Consider the following 14,938-nt stretch of genomic DNA (forward strand, 5'->3'; position numbering starts at 1 on the left):
TCTGGCATATCGCAGACATCGGTGCATCGGTGCATCCGGGCAGTGACAGATGCCCTTTATGCCATGGCGCACCGCTACATCCGCTTCCCCGTGGACCGGGCCAGCCAAGATGCCCGGGCCGTGGGCTTCTCTGCCATTGCCGGGTTCCCCATGGTCCAGGGCGCGATCGATGGGATGCACGTCGCCGTGCGGCCACCTGCAGATAACAGGGCCGTGTTCACTAATAGGAAGGGGACCTATTCGATGAACGTACAGGTGGTCTGCGACCACCGCATGATGATCCTGCACGTCTGCGCCCGTTACCCAGGCAGTGTACACGACTCATTCGTGTTGTCGCGGTCATCCATCCCCGGCATGTACGAGGGACGCCATCCCCGGCTGAGGGGCTGGTTGCTGGGCGACAGGGGCTACCCATTGCGATCGTGGCTGATGACGCCTATACGGAGGCCACGCAATGAGGCGGAGAACCGCTACAATGATGCCCATGTAGCGACAAGGGGAGTGATCGAGAGGTGCTTTGGCGTGCTGAAGATGCGTTTCAGGTGCCTGGACCTCTCTGGGGGCGCCCTCCAGTATCGGTCAGATAGGGTCGGCCGCATCATTGTGGTGTGCTGCGTCCTGCACAACATAGCCCAGCAGAGGGGCGATGTGCCGCAGGCAGAGGAGGGCGGAGTGGAGGAGCAGCAGGAAGAGGCCCAGTCCTCCCCAGATGAGGGGGATGGGGGCAATGGTCAGGGCAGACGGGGTAGACACAGACGGGTGGCTGTCCACCGTTACCGGCTGGCCCAGCGGGCACGGGACAGACTGATAGACGCCCGCTTCACTGACTAGATGGGCGTGGGAATCGGGTAGTATGGCCACAGACCGCACACCATGACAACAGCCGACCACCCACACCCCCCACCCATCCATCCACCCAGCACCATCACCCCCCTCCCCAACCCCACACACCCCACCCGCATGCACACCACCCCCCCACTCCCAATTGCCGATCCACCGGCGGCACAACGGGCCGGGCTCACCCAGTTGCGGGTGGACGCGTGTCTATCGCAGGCCATGGAGAATGATGACAGCCCGCCTCCGATGAGCTCCTGGCTCTACATCGTTGGACTATGTCTGACCCATGGCCACAGTACCACCATCCACCCGGACCATCCCTGCATGCGGCTGTGACACTGCAGCGCACGGTCCCGTCCTCTGCCCGGGGGATGTTGATGGCGGCCCAGGGGGAAGGGGGCAGACTCACCTGGGGCTGAGGTAAGACCACCCCTCACACACACACTTGCGCTCAACGTACATGACACCCCCGCACACTTTGGACAGAGCACAAAGGCAGCTTCGGTAGGTGTAACATTGACTTTAATAACCAAAGGAGTTCATGCACGTGCCCTAGCGCCTAAAACTCATCTGTGCCCTGCACCCGTGCCAACTTACTCAGTGTCTAATTGTTTGGCCTTACGGGCCCTTTGACTACGTCTACGTGGTTCCCCAGACGGTACAGCAGAACTGGAGGTGGACTCCTGTGATTCCTGCCCTCTGACACTGGATCCCTTTGGCGGCCGTTTCCTGGGGCGTCCTGGCCTAGATGTGCCAGGCTGCGGCCCGGGCGACTGGGATGGCGAGCTGCCAGCCTGTCCTGCCCGTTGCCCACCCGATGCACCTGGGACGGAAGGGGGGGAGTCCGAGGTGTCGCGGTGTACCGGGACCTCCCCTACAGAGGGAGCCGGGACGGACCACACCACCTCCTCCTCCCTCGGGGTGCCCGATGGCCCCCAGGCCTCTACATGGGTGGGGGATGCGAACGGACTGGCCATCCGACGCGCCCCCGACATCTGGCGCTGCCAGTCCTGGAGGCCCGTGCTGGTATCGACAGGGGTCTGCAGGTTTGCAGCCATGGAGCCCAGGGGGTTGTCGAACCCTGTCTGCGACAGTGCGACGCCAGCTCGCACATGGCCACTGGCGCCGATGCCCTCAGCGATGGCCTGCTGAGACTGGGCCATGGCCTGCAGAGACTGGGCCATGGCCTGCAGAGACTGGGCTATGGCCTGCTGAGACTGGGCCATGGCCTGCTGAGACTGGGCTATGGCGTTGAGCGCCTCTGCCATCTGGCGCTGGCACTGGCTCATTGCCTCCTGTGAGAGGGCAGCCATTTCCTGGGCCACAGACGCCGCCTGCACGGAAGGCCCCAGGCCTCGCAAACCGTTCCCCATGTCTGACACCGTCGCACCCATTGCCTCCACCGCGGACGCCACCCGTGCGGTGTCAGCCTGGGTGGCACGCATGACCGGGACCACTCCCAGCTCCTGGACGCGGGTGGACTCCTCCACCTGCGACCGCAGCCGCCGCAAGCCACCCGTCACCCTATTCGCTCGTCTCCGTGTCGGTGGTTGCATCGGATCTATGTGTGGGTGTGGTAACTGCAGGAACCCGGGATCCATCTGGGCGGCAGATGTTCGCTTGGCCTGGGCTGCCCTCCGACCGCCCGGTCCCTCTGCTGCTCCTACCTCCACCTGCTGTACCGGGACGGCTGTGTTGTGCGCACCAGTGAGTGTACCAGACGCCTCATCACTAAAGTGCCCAACCGTGGTGAGTGTTTCTGCGATGGTGGAGGGTGTTGGTGACAGCAGTGGCGTTGTGTCGTGCTCTTCGTCCCACTCTGAGTCCATGGCACTTTGGGGTGGGGGTTCGTCTCCACCCATCCACTCTGAGTCACTGTCCGGTATTTCGTCTTCCCGGGTAGGGGTGTCCTGGGTAGTGCTGTCCCGGGTAGTGCTGTCCCGGGTAGGGGTGTCCTGGGTAGTGGTGTCCCGGGTAGGGGTGTCCTGGATAGTGGTGTCCTGGGTAGTGGTGTCCTGGCTCGGATGTGACGGGGGCCTGTGGCTGCCCCCCTCATCGCTGGGTGGTCGCTCCCGCACGTGACGGGGGTGTCGTCTCCCTGTTGCTCCGGGTCTCTCCGTCTCCCGTGGTCTCCGAGGGGCATCCTGCGGGCGTCGCATGCTGGAGGGTTCGGGTCTCTCCGTCTCCCGTGGTCTCCGAGGGGCATCCTGCGGGCGTCGCATGCTGGAGGGTTCGGGTCTCTCCGTCTCCCGTGGTCTCCGAGGGGCATCCTGCGGGCGTCGCATGCTGGAGGGTTCGGGTCTCTCCGTCTCCCGTGGTCTCCGAGGGGCATCCTGCGGGCGTCGCATGCTGGAGGGTTCGGGTCTCTCCGTCTCCCGTGGTCTCCGAGGGGCATCCTGCGGGCGTCGCATGCTGGAGGGTGCGGGTCTCTCCGTCTCCCGTGGTCTCGGAGGGGCATCCTGCGGGCGGTCTGCATCTGCGGGGATGGGTGCCTGGACGTTTGGTCCTGCGATACACAATGAAGCATGCATGGTTAGACATCAGGCAGTGATCAGGTGATACGGGAGAGGGGGATGTAGGGGAGGGGGGATATGGGGACGGGCTGTTGGTGGCTCACTTGCTCGTGGGGCCCCGACCTCTGCATCAGCAACCTCCCGGTCGTCAGGTCCGCCAGCCAGTTCCAGGGCCCTTTCCTCGTGTACGGTCAGTGGCCTCTCATCAGCGGGCCCTCCTCCAGTCCTCACATGCTCCCTATTGTTGTGTGCGCGCTTCTCCTGGGGGGGGGGGGGGGGGGGTGGCAGGGGTAAAAGGCAACAGTGTTAGGCAGGTATATGAATGCACGCCATCGGTTGCGCGTGCATTGCAGAGGTTAAGGTTAGGGCTGGATTCACTTGGGGATATGGGGGATATGGGGGAGGGGGGATATGGGGGAGGGGGATATGGGGGATATGGGGGAGGGGGGATATGGGGGATATGGGGGATATGGGGGAGGGGGGGATATGGGGGAGGGGGGAATATGGGGGATATGGGGGATATGGGGGATATGGGGGAGGGGGGGATATGGGGGAGGGGGGATATGGGGGATATGGGGGATATGGCGGAGGGGGGGATATGGGGGAGGGGGGGATATGGGGGAGGGGGGATATGGGGGATATGGGGGATATGGGGGAGGGGGGGATATGGGGGAGGGGGGATATGGGGGAGGGGGGATATGGGGGATATGGGGGAGGGGGGAATATGGGGGATATGGGGGATATGGGGGAGGGGGGGATATGGGGGATATGGGGGATATGGGGGAGGGGGGGATATGGGGGAGGGGGGGATATGGGGGAGGGGGGGATTTGGGGGAGAGGGGATATGGGGGATATGGGGGACGCTCACCCTGCCTGCTCTGACGAGGTCGTTCACCTTCTTGTGGCACTGGGTGCCTGTCCGTGGTGTCAGGGCCACAGCGGTGACGGCCTCTGCCACCTCCCTCCACAGACGCCGGCTGTGGCGTGGGGCAACTCTGCGGCCGTGCCCGGGATACAGGGCGTCCCTCCTCTGCTCCACCGCATCCAGGAGCGCCTCCACATCGCGTGACTCGAACCTCGGGGCTGAGCGACGGCCAGCCATCAAGTCGGGTGTTGCGGTCGGCTGTTCCGGTCGGGTGGGGGGGAGCTGCGCGGCCTTATGAGCCGTCACGCCGTGCAGCGCGTATGACGCTGCACGGCGTGAACCACTGCGCAAGCGCGGATCCCGTTACGTCGCTGCTAGCCCATTTCGGGCCGCAGACTATCGGCCCATTTTTATGACGTGACGCAAGTGGGATTTGCGCCGTTTTTTGCGCCGATCGGCGGACTTTCCGCCGATAACGGAGAATTTCGCCCACTGACTCTCACTGGGGTACGGGTTCCACACACACTGACTCTCACTGGGGTACAGTTCCACACACACTGACTCTCACTGGGGTACGGGTTCCACACACACTGACTCTCACTGGGATACAGTTCCACAAAACTGACTCTCACTGGGATACAGTTCCACACACACTGACTCTCACTGGGGTATGGGTTCCACACACACTGACTCTCGCTGGGGTACGGATGCCACACACGCTGACTCTCACTGGGATACAGGTGCCACACACGCTGGCTCTCACTGGGATACGGGTTCCACACACACTGACTCTCACTGGGATACAGGTTCCAGACACACTGACTCTCACTGGGGTACAGGTTCCACACACACTGACTCTCACTGGGATACAGTTCCACAAAACTGACTCTCACTGGGATACAGTTCCACACACACTGACTCTCACTGGGGTACGGGTTCCAGACACACTGACTCTCACTGGGGTACAGTTCCACACACACTGACTCTCACTGGGGTACAGTTCCACACACACTGACTCTCACTGGGGTACGGGTTCCACACACACTGACTCTCACTGGGGTACGGGTTCCACACACACTGACTCTCACTGGGATACGGGTTCCACACACACTGACTCTCACTGGGGTACAGTTCCCCATACACTGACTCTCACTGGGGTATGGGTTCCACACACACTGACTCTCACTGGGGTATGGGTTCCACACACACTGACTCTCACTGGGGTACGGGTTCCACACACACTGGCTCTCACTGGGGTACGGGTTCCACACACACTGACTCTCACTGGGGTATGGGTTCCACACACACTGGCTCTCACTGGGGTACGGGTTCCACACACACTGACTCTCACTGGGATACAGTTCCATAAATGTCTGATATCTCATTCCTTTGCTATTCTGCCTATGTGAAGCTGCATGTTCCGAACCCGTGGACAATGTTAGTGCCCATTTGCTTTCTTTACGCAGTCTCTTCACTGCACTGTTTGACATTCTCCCTTTCTCACTCTGCCTCGCAATGACCTCCTGCCAAACAATCCAGGATTCACCGTCCGCATAATATCACAAAGAATTCCGACAGAGAAGCTTTTATTCCAGCAGTCTGGGTTGATGCCAATTCGAATTGTGTTAACCACTTCTACATTTCATTGACAAAGCACATTGACATGAAAGTGTGACATGGTTTACTCACGGTGCATGGTGAGATTCACTTTCAGACAAGAACGGGAATCATTGTGGGAGCCGATCTTTGAGATGGAGGAGCAGAGCAGGCCGGAGCTGTCAGTCTGAGAACCACCACCAGCCAATGTGGGTGTGTTCAGTGCCGAGCAGTGCCAAGTATTAGATAAGTGTCTATTATGGGCTGGGTTGGATTACACGGAAGCAGGCAGGAACTGCATTCGGGTTAGATTGCAGAGTAAGGGCTGACAGGAGTGTGACTTGTCGTTCTAATTAATGCAGCAAACAGGAATAGGCGAATGTTCAGCCTCCTAAATAAAAAGAGAAATAAAATACATCTCCTGTGCTGCTGGAAAGATCAGAATGGCTGCAGCACACAGCATACGTTCAGAGAGACAGCAACATGCTGACATCCTGGCAATTTCTTAGCTGGATGGAACTGGAAGCTCTTGGATAAATAATCGCGAAGAGGGAGGGCGGTGGTGTTGGTTTGTTTAAAATGCTGAGCACAGTGCAACTAGAGGCTCCTTTCAGGCAGGCACACACTAATGATGCTAACAGCAGACTGCAGCGGTACAAGAAAACAACCCACCACCACCTTCTGAAGGGCAACTTGGGATGGGCAATAAATGCTGGCCTAACCAGCGACTCCCACATCCCGTAAATGAATTTAAAAAAACAGACTTTCAATTACTGATGCTACCAGCTGATGTGCCGCGTTCAGTAGCTGAACACTCGCCAGACATGATCTGGGCATTTAATCTGGAAGTGGTTCCACCAATACCTTGCTGGGATAAGAACAGATAGTGCAGGAAAAACTCAATTGGTCTGGCAGCATCTGTGGACGAGAAACAGTTCTGAATTTTTTTTTTAGATCAAGGTTATTATTCTTTTTAAAAATGTTTTTTTTCCAATGAAGTGGCAATTTAGCGTGGCCAATCTACCTACCCTGCACATCTTTGGGTTGTGGAGGTGAGACACAAGGGAAATGTGCAAACTCCAAAAGGACAGTGACCGGGGCCTCAGCGCTGTGAGGCAGCAGTGTCCTTTTCGGGACCCTGAGGTTAACTCTGTTCCTCCCTCGACAGATGCTGCCAGACCTTCTGAGCATTTCCTGCATTTTGAAATGAAAATGAAAATCGCTTATTGTCCCGAGTAGGCTTCAATGAAGTTACTGTGTTTTTAATTCAGATTCCCAACTTCCACAATATTTTGCTTTAACTTTAGTCCCCCTGCTGGATAAGTCCAAGAGCCCTTCACTGGGTGGGGCCCACAGCTCACTCCCCCATTTCAGGAGCAATTGGCACCCCTACATTGAAGACCCATGTGGTCTTCCCTGCAGCTGATGCTGAAAGATCTGGGAAACAAACCGGCTTCAGGCTGGTACAGTTTGTCACTCCTTCACCAGTCTTATCCTGCATTCCACACTGGCGTTTGGACTGCCCGTATTCCCACAACCTTTGATCATTGGAAACACAGTTCCTTAAAAATCACACAAGACTTTGCAAGTCAGCTCTGTGGATTGAGTAAGGAGGTCATGGTCTTGAGCTGAGAATTTCTGCAGGAGCCAATATTTGCTCATCTTGCTGTACACAGTGTTATACCCAGAAACACATTGTGTTATTCCACAACAGATGGAGGATAACATTGGGTTGATTAGTGGCAAGTAACATTCATGCTACACAAGTTCCAGGCAATGGCAATCTCCAATAAGAGAGGATCTAACCATCACCCCTCGACATTCAATGGTATTACCATTGCTGCATCCTCCACCATCAACATTCTGGGAGTTACCATTGACCGGAAACTGAACGGGAGTAGCCATATAAATACTGTGGCTACAAGGGCAGGTGAGAGCAGGTGTGCCTACAAGAGAAAGGGCTCATGCATTGAGGGATGATTATAATCTCATTATGTAAAGGAGCCTTTAAGGAAGAATGGGCATAATCTAGTAGAATTTTAGATTCAGTTTGAAAGTGATGTAGTTCATTGTGAAACTAGGGTCTTAACATAGAAACATAGAAAATAGGAGCAGGAGGAGGCCAAATCTAAACAAAGGTACAATGGACAAATTGGTTGTAGATTGGGAAAATATATTAAAATGTATGTCGTTTCTGACAAATGTACTTTCCTTTTAGGCATAAAAACCCAACAGGAAAAGTGAATCAACCATGGCTAATCAAGGGTGTTAAAGATTGTATTCGATCAAAGGAAAATGTTTATAAAGTTACCAAAAATGTTGTAGGAATTCAACAAAGGAAGACCAAGAAACTGATAAAGAATTGGAGAACAGAACATGAGAAGAAACAAATGTTTACGAGGATGCTACCAGGACTTGATGGTCTGAGCTATAAGGCTGGATAGGCTGGGACTTTTTTCCCTGGAGCGTAGGAGCCTTAGGGGTGATCTTATAGCGGTCTGTAAAATAATGAGGGGCATAGATAAGGTAGATAGTCCACAACTTTTCCCAAAGGTAGAGGAGTCTAGAATTAAAGGGCATAGGTTTAAGGTGAGAAGGGAGAGATACAAAAGAGACCAGAGGGGAAATTTCATCACACAGAGGGTGGTTGAGCAAATGGAATGAGCTGCCAGAGGCAGTGGTAGAGACGGGTACATTTTTTCCCTTTAAAAAACAGTTAGACACTTATATGGGCAGGATGGGTATAGAGGGATATGGGTCAAAAGCAGGAAGTGGGACTAGCTTAGTGATAGAGAAACTGGATGGCATGGACAAGCTGGGCCAAAGGGCCTGTTTCCATGCTGTAGACATCTATGACTCTATGACTCTAAATAAGAAACATAAAACCAGACTGGAAAAGCTTCTATGCATATGCCAAATGGAAAAGATTAGCAAAAACACATGTGTGCCCACCACAGGAAGAGACAGAGAATTTATAATGGAGAATAGGAAAATGGCTAAGAAATTAAATATTTTGAGTCTTTCTTCAAGGAGGAAGATACAAAAGAGCTCCCAGGAATAAATAAAAAGTAGCCATAGTGCCAGATGACCATAGACTGTTTCCCCATTGAGGGGGAGAGCTGACTGGTCTTATGCAATGAGATAGGATTAATTAATGACCTCATAATGAATACACCCCTAGGTAGCAGTGATCATAATATGATTACATTTTGCATTCCATTGGAGGGAGAGAAGAATGGGTCCAAGACAATATGGGATTCATATAGATTGGTATGTGATGGTCAGCATAGATATGGTGGGCTGATGGGCCTGTATCTGTGCTGCATGACTCTCCATGACTAGTATTTTAATTGAAAATAAGGGCAGTTATAACTCTCATATCTCTCTTCCTCAAAAGGCGGAGGAGTCAGAATCTTTGAATGTTTTTTAAAATAAATTTAGAGTGCCCAATTCAATTTTTCCAATTAAGGGGCAATTTAGCGTGGCCAATCCACCTACTCTGCGCATCTCTGGTTTGTGGGGGTGGAACCCACGCAGACACGGGGAGAATGTGCAAACTCCACACGGCCAGTGACCCAGAGCCAGGATCGAACCTGGGACCTCGGCGGCGTGAGACAGCAGGCTGACCACTGCGCCACCGTGCTGCCCTATCTTTGAATGTTTTAAAGACAAATATAGACAGGGAAGGTGGTGGCATTGTGGTATTCTCACTGGACTAGTAACCCAGACACCCAGGGTACACATTGCAGCAGATGGCAACATTTGAATTCAATAAAAATCTGGAATTCAAAGTCTAATGATGAACATGAAACCATTGTCGATTGTTGTAAAAACCCACCTCGTTCACAAATGTCCTTTAGGGAAGGAAATCGCTGTCCTTCCCTGGTCTGGCCTACATGCGACTCCAGATCCTCAGCAATGTGGTTGTGGTTTCCTCTGGGTACTCCAAAGATGTGCAGGTTGGATGGATTGACCATCCTGCAGCACATCAGGTGGAGGCAGGGACCCCTGAGGGAGAGACCGGTCGGAGGGCTGTCTGATCCCAGGCAACAGCTGCCCCCAAGACAGATGTCGCACCGCTGGAAAAGGTTATCTCATCACTGCGGCAGGTTCAGATTCAGAGCCAGAATTTACAGGAAGGGGAACAGCAACATTCCAGCACCTGCAAGTACAGCTGGACGAGTCCAATCGCCTTCAGGCGCAGGAGATGTTGCCGACAATGTAGGCACCCAGGCCAACACTGAAAGGGTGGTGTCCGCGGTGGAAAGTCTGGGGCAAGAAGCCAGGGCCATGTGTCAGGACATTCAAGGTGTAGGTCACACTGTGATGTCCATGGCTGAAGCGCAGGACAGGAAGGCCCAGTCACAGGTAGACCTGTCCCAGGTGTAGATGGACATTACTGTGGCAATCCAGATCTTGGTCCATTCACAAAGGGTTGTGGCTGAGGGCAACGTGAGTATTGGCCTGATTGACCATGGCCATTCACAGAGGGACACAACACAATCACAGAGGGACATGACTGAGGCAATGAGGCACATTGCTCACTCACTGAGGGACATGTCCCAGTCACGGAGTACCATGTCTGAGGGCATTGAAAGAAAGAAAGAAAGAAAATCGCTTATTGTCACAAGTAGGCTTCAATGAAGTTACTGTGAAAAGTCCCTAGTCGCCACATTCCGGCGCCTGTTCGGGGAGGCTGGTACGGGAATTGAACAGTGCTGCTGGCCTGCCTTGGTCTGCTTTCAAAGCCAGCGATTTAGCCCTGTGCTCAATGGTTCAGACGAGGAAAGGCCTCCAAGAATAGCAGCGCTAGATGCGTTGAGGCTTCTGGAGGTCACTCCAGCCACCCTCCATCCCATGAGGTAGCTCGGGGCCAACGAAAACCCGAGGGAGGAGGAAGTGAAAGGGCCCGTACCAGTGCCTCCCGCATGTCAGGCGCTGGAACACTCCGGCCCTTCTGAATCCCCCCCCTCTTGACTCTGGTGCATCTGCTGGGCATCGGGCAGAACAGGATTTCACATCATCACATTTGAAGCCAGAAAGTCAGGCCAGGCCATCCAGAGGACGCCGCCAAGGTCATCACAGGTCAGAGGATGAGATAAGCAGCATGCCGCCTCCACTCCTGAGGTGCAATTTGGGGGAACACCTCGAAGGAGTGGGAGGCCATGGAAGATCAGAAAGTTACTTGACGCTTAAGTTGGCACACGTGCAGTTAAACATAATGAGTCGGGGAAGGGGACATGATCTGCAAAAATGCACCATTAAACACTTTTCCACCATCAGTCCAATCTGCCCTCACTTCTGTCCCACGGGTAGGAAGGTTGGCCTGAGGCGGGGTCTTGGGGCTGTGATGGCTTCAGAGGGGGAGTGAAAATTCAGGTCATATCGGGCCCATGAGATGTAGTCCCCATTGCACAACCAGGGATCATCCGGGCAGATAGTGGTAGGTTGTCTAAAAGACAGAAGTAAGACTTTGTCAAACAATGAGAAGCACCAGAGCTCATCTCACAGTGAGTCATCATCATTCTCCGTCCTGTGGACAAGACCCGTTGATACTGTCAGCCTCGGGCCAACACCCTGTGGTGATGCTGGTAGGACCCTCGGAAAGGGGAGGGAAAGCTGTGTCAAGGGAAGGGTGATGGGCTATGGGACAGAAGGGACTGAGGGCAGGTTGGTGGGGACGGGGGCGTGGGGGGGATTGCAATGGTGATGGAGAGGCCAGAAATTTGGCCTCCTACTCAACAAATCAGGTTCTCCCTGGATCTACAGCCCTGAAAGACTGGTTCTGCGGCTTGTCGAGCCGGCTCCAGGTCTTTGCCTGCCTCATCCTGGACACCGTCCTCATCCAATGAGGTCTGTCGATCTCCCCCCTCCTCCAGCGTATAGCCCTGCTGCTGCACAATGTTGAGCAGGCCACAGCAGGCCACCACGATGTGAGATGCTCTCTGAGGGCGATATTGGACAGCCCCACCAGAGTAGTCCAGGCAGCGGAAGCACCCCTTGAGGAGACCGATGCACTGCTCGATGATGTTCCTGGTTGCTGAGTGAGCATTGTTATAATGCCTCTCAGCCTCAGTCTGGGGCCTCCACATAGGTGTCATCAACCACGTCACCCACTAACCAACCCCTCACCCAAGGGAGTGCCTCAATAGTGCCGGGAACCTCCGAGTGTACCAGGATGTGTGCTTCATGCACGCTGCCTGGGTATTGTGCACAGATGTGCATGATGTGCAGCTGGTGATCACACACCAATTGCACATTCAGTGAGTGGAACCCCCATCCTGTTAGTCTAGGGCACCCCCTGTCAAGCCAGTACTCTGAGGGTGACATGTGAGCCATCAATAGCCCCCTGGACTTGGGGCATGCCATCGTTAGCAACAAATCCAGCAGCCTGGGTATCCTGTTAGGCCTGGTCCAGGTTAAAGCAGATGTAGGCAGCTGCCTGGGCACATAGGACACCCGTGACATCTCAAATGCACCTGTGTGCATAGAACCTTAGTTAGGCCACACTTGGAGTATCGTCTTCAATTCTGGTCGCCACACTACCAGAAGGATGTGGGGGCTTTAGGGAGGGTGCAGAAGAGATTTACCAGAATGTTGCCTGGTATGGAGGGCATTAGCTATGAGGAGCGGTTGAATAAACTCGGTTTGTTCTCACTGGAACGACGGAGGTTGAGGGGCGACCTGATAGAGGTCTACAAAATTATGAGGGGCAGAGACAGAGTGGATAGTAAGAGGCTTTTCCCCAGGGTAGAGGGGTCAATTACCAGGGGGCATAGGTTTAAGGTGCGAGGGGCAAGGTTTAGAGGAGATGTACGAGGCACGTTTTATACACAAAGGGTAGCGGGTGCCTGGAACTCGCTACCGGAGGAGGTGGTGGAAGCAGGGACGATAGTGACATTTAAGGGGCAAAGTGGGAAATACATGAACAGGATGGGAATAGAGGGATACGGACCCAGGAGGTGTAGAAGATTTTAGTTTAGACGGGCAGCATGGTCGGCACGGGCTTGGAGGGCCGAAGGGCCTGTTCCTGTGCTGTACATTTCTTTGTTCTTTGTCCTTTGTTCTTTGTGTGGATGATTGCAAAATTCTGCACATGTCCCGCTCTAGCCTTGGCACAAGATTGAGGCATAGACGTTGAGGGCAGCCATCACCTTGGTGACCACCTGGAGCAAGCGTCTTCCTCCGAGCCCTCATGGCACCAGGTCCATCACCATCTGACACAGGTGGCACACAATCTCCTTGGGGAGGCGGAGTTGGTGCATTAGGGCACGTCCTATGGATAGGGGTCACTGTGGGATGGGGGTCACTGCGGGATGGGGGTCACTGTGGGATGGGGGTCACTGTGGGATGGAGGTCACTGTGGGATGGGGTCACTGCGGGATGGGGGTCACTGTGGGATGGGGGTCACTGTGGGATGGGGGTCACTGTGGGATGGAGGTCACTGTGGGATGGGGGTCACTGCGGGATGGGGGTCACTGTGGGATGGAGGTCACTGCGGGATGGAGGTCACTGTGGGATGGAGGTCACTGCGGGATGGGGGTCACTGGGGGATAGGGGTCACTGTGGGATGGGGTCACTGCGGGATGGGGGTCACTGTGGGATGGGGGTCACTGCGGGATGGAGGACACTGTGGGATGGGGGTCACTGCGGGATGGGGGTCACTGTGGGATGGGGGTCACTGTGGGATGGGGGTCACTGTGGGATGGGGGTCACTGTGGGATGAGGGTCACTGTGGGATGGGGGTCACTGTGGGATGGAGGTCACTGCGGGATGGGGGTCACTGTGGGATGGGGGTCACTGCGGGATGGGGGTCACTGCGGGATGGGGGTCACTGCGGGATGGTGGTCACTACGGGATGGGGGTCACTGTGTGATGGGGTCACTGCGGGATGAGGGTCACTGTGGGATGGGGGTCACTGTGTGATGGGGGTCACTGCGGGATGGAGGTCACTGTGGGATGAGGGTCACTGTGGGATGGGGTCACTGTGGGATGGGGGTCACTGTGGGATGGGCGTCACTGTGGGATGGGGGTCACTGTGGGATGAGGGTCACTGTGGGATGGGGGTCACTGTGGGATGGAGGTCACTGCGGGATGGGGGTCACTGTGGGATGGGGGTCACTGCGGGATGGGGGTCACTGCGGAATGGGGGTCACTGCGGGATGGAGGTCACTACGGGATGGGGGTCACTGTGTGATGGGGTCACTGCGGGATGAGGGTCACTGTGGGATGGGGGTCACTGCGGCTTGGGGGTCACTGCGGGATGTGGGTCACTGTGTGATGGGGTCACTGCGGGATGGGGGTCACTGCGGGATGGGGTCACTGTGGGATAGGGGTCACTGCGGGATGGGGGTCACTGTGTGATGGGGGTCACTGCGGGATGGGGGTCACTGCGGGATGGGGGTCACTGTGGGATAGGGGTCACTGCGGGATGGGGGTCACTGTGGGATGGGGGTCACTGCGGGATGGGGGTCACTGCGGCTTGGGGGTCACTGCGGGATGGGGGTCACTGCGGGATGGGGGTCACTGGGGGATAGGGGTCACTGTGGGATGGGGGTCACTGCGGGATGGGGGTCACTGTGGGATGGAGGTCACTGCGGGATGGGGGTCACTGTGGGATGGAGGTCACTGTGGGATGCGGGTCACTGCGGGATGGGGGTCACTGTGGGATAGGGGTCACTGTGGGATGGGGGTCACTGTGGGATGGGGGTCACTGTGGGATGGGGGTCACTGCGGGATGGAGTTCACTGCGGGATGGGGGTCACTGTGGGATGGAGGTCACTGTGGGATGCGGGTCACTGCGGGATGGGGGTCACTGCGGGTTGGGGGTCACTGCGGGATGGGGGTCACTGCGGGATGGGGGTCACTGTGGGATGGGGGTCACTGCGGGATGGAGTTCACTGCGGGATGGGGGTCACTGTGGGATGGAGGTCACTGTGGGATGCGGGTCACTGCGGGATGGGGGTCACTGCGGGTTGGGGGTCACTGCCGGATGGGGGTCACTGCGGGATGGGGGTCACTGTGTGATGGGGGTCACTGCGGGATGGGGGTCACTGCGGGATGGGGGTCACTGCGGGATGGGTGTCACTGCGGGATGGAGGTCACTGCGGGATGGGGGTCGCTGTGT

General features: G+C 55.9%; 1 protein-coding gene across 4 annotated transcripts in view; it reads right to left on the reverse strand.

Moving 5' to 3' along the window:
* The window catches only part of maptb (microtubule-associated protein tau b), a 300,500-nt gene extending 294,260 nt beyond the window's left edge, over positions 1-6,240 (reverse strand). Inside the window, exon 1 of one of the 4 annotated variants that reach the window (XM_072486888.1) lies at positions 5,905-6,236. The gene's annotated coding sequence lies outside the window, so the exon portion shown is untranslated. Of the gene's footprint in view, positions 1-5,904 lie in introns of all 4 variants that reach the window. The other 3 variants (XM_072486889.1, XM_072486891.1, XM_072486890.1) reach the window with 3 other exon arrangements.
* Between the last annotated feature and the right edge of the window lie 8,698 nt (positions 6,241-14,938).

This window comes from Scyliorhinus torazame, chromosome 21 (genome assembly GCF_047496885.1).
Source record: "Scyliorhinus torazame isolate Kashiwa2021f chromosome 21, sScyTor2.1, whole genome shotgun sequence".
NCBI classification, from domain to species: domain Eukaryota; kingdom Metazoa; phylum Chordata; class Chondrichthyes; order Carcharhiniformes; family Scyliorhinidae; genus Scyliorhinus; species Scyliorhinus torazame.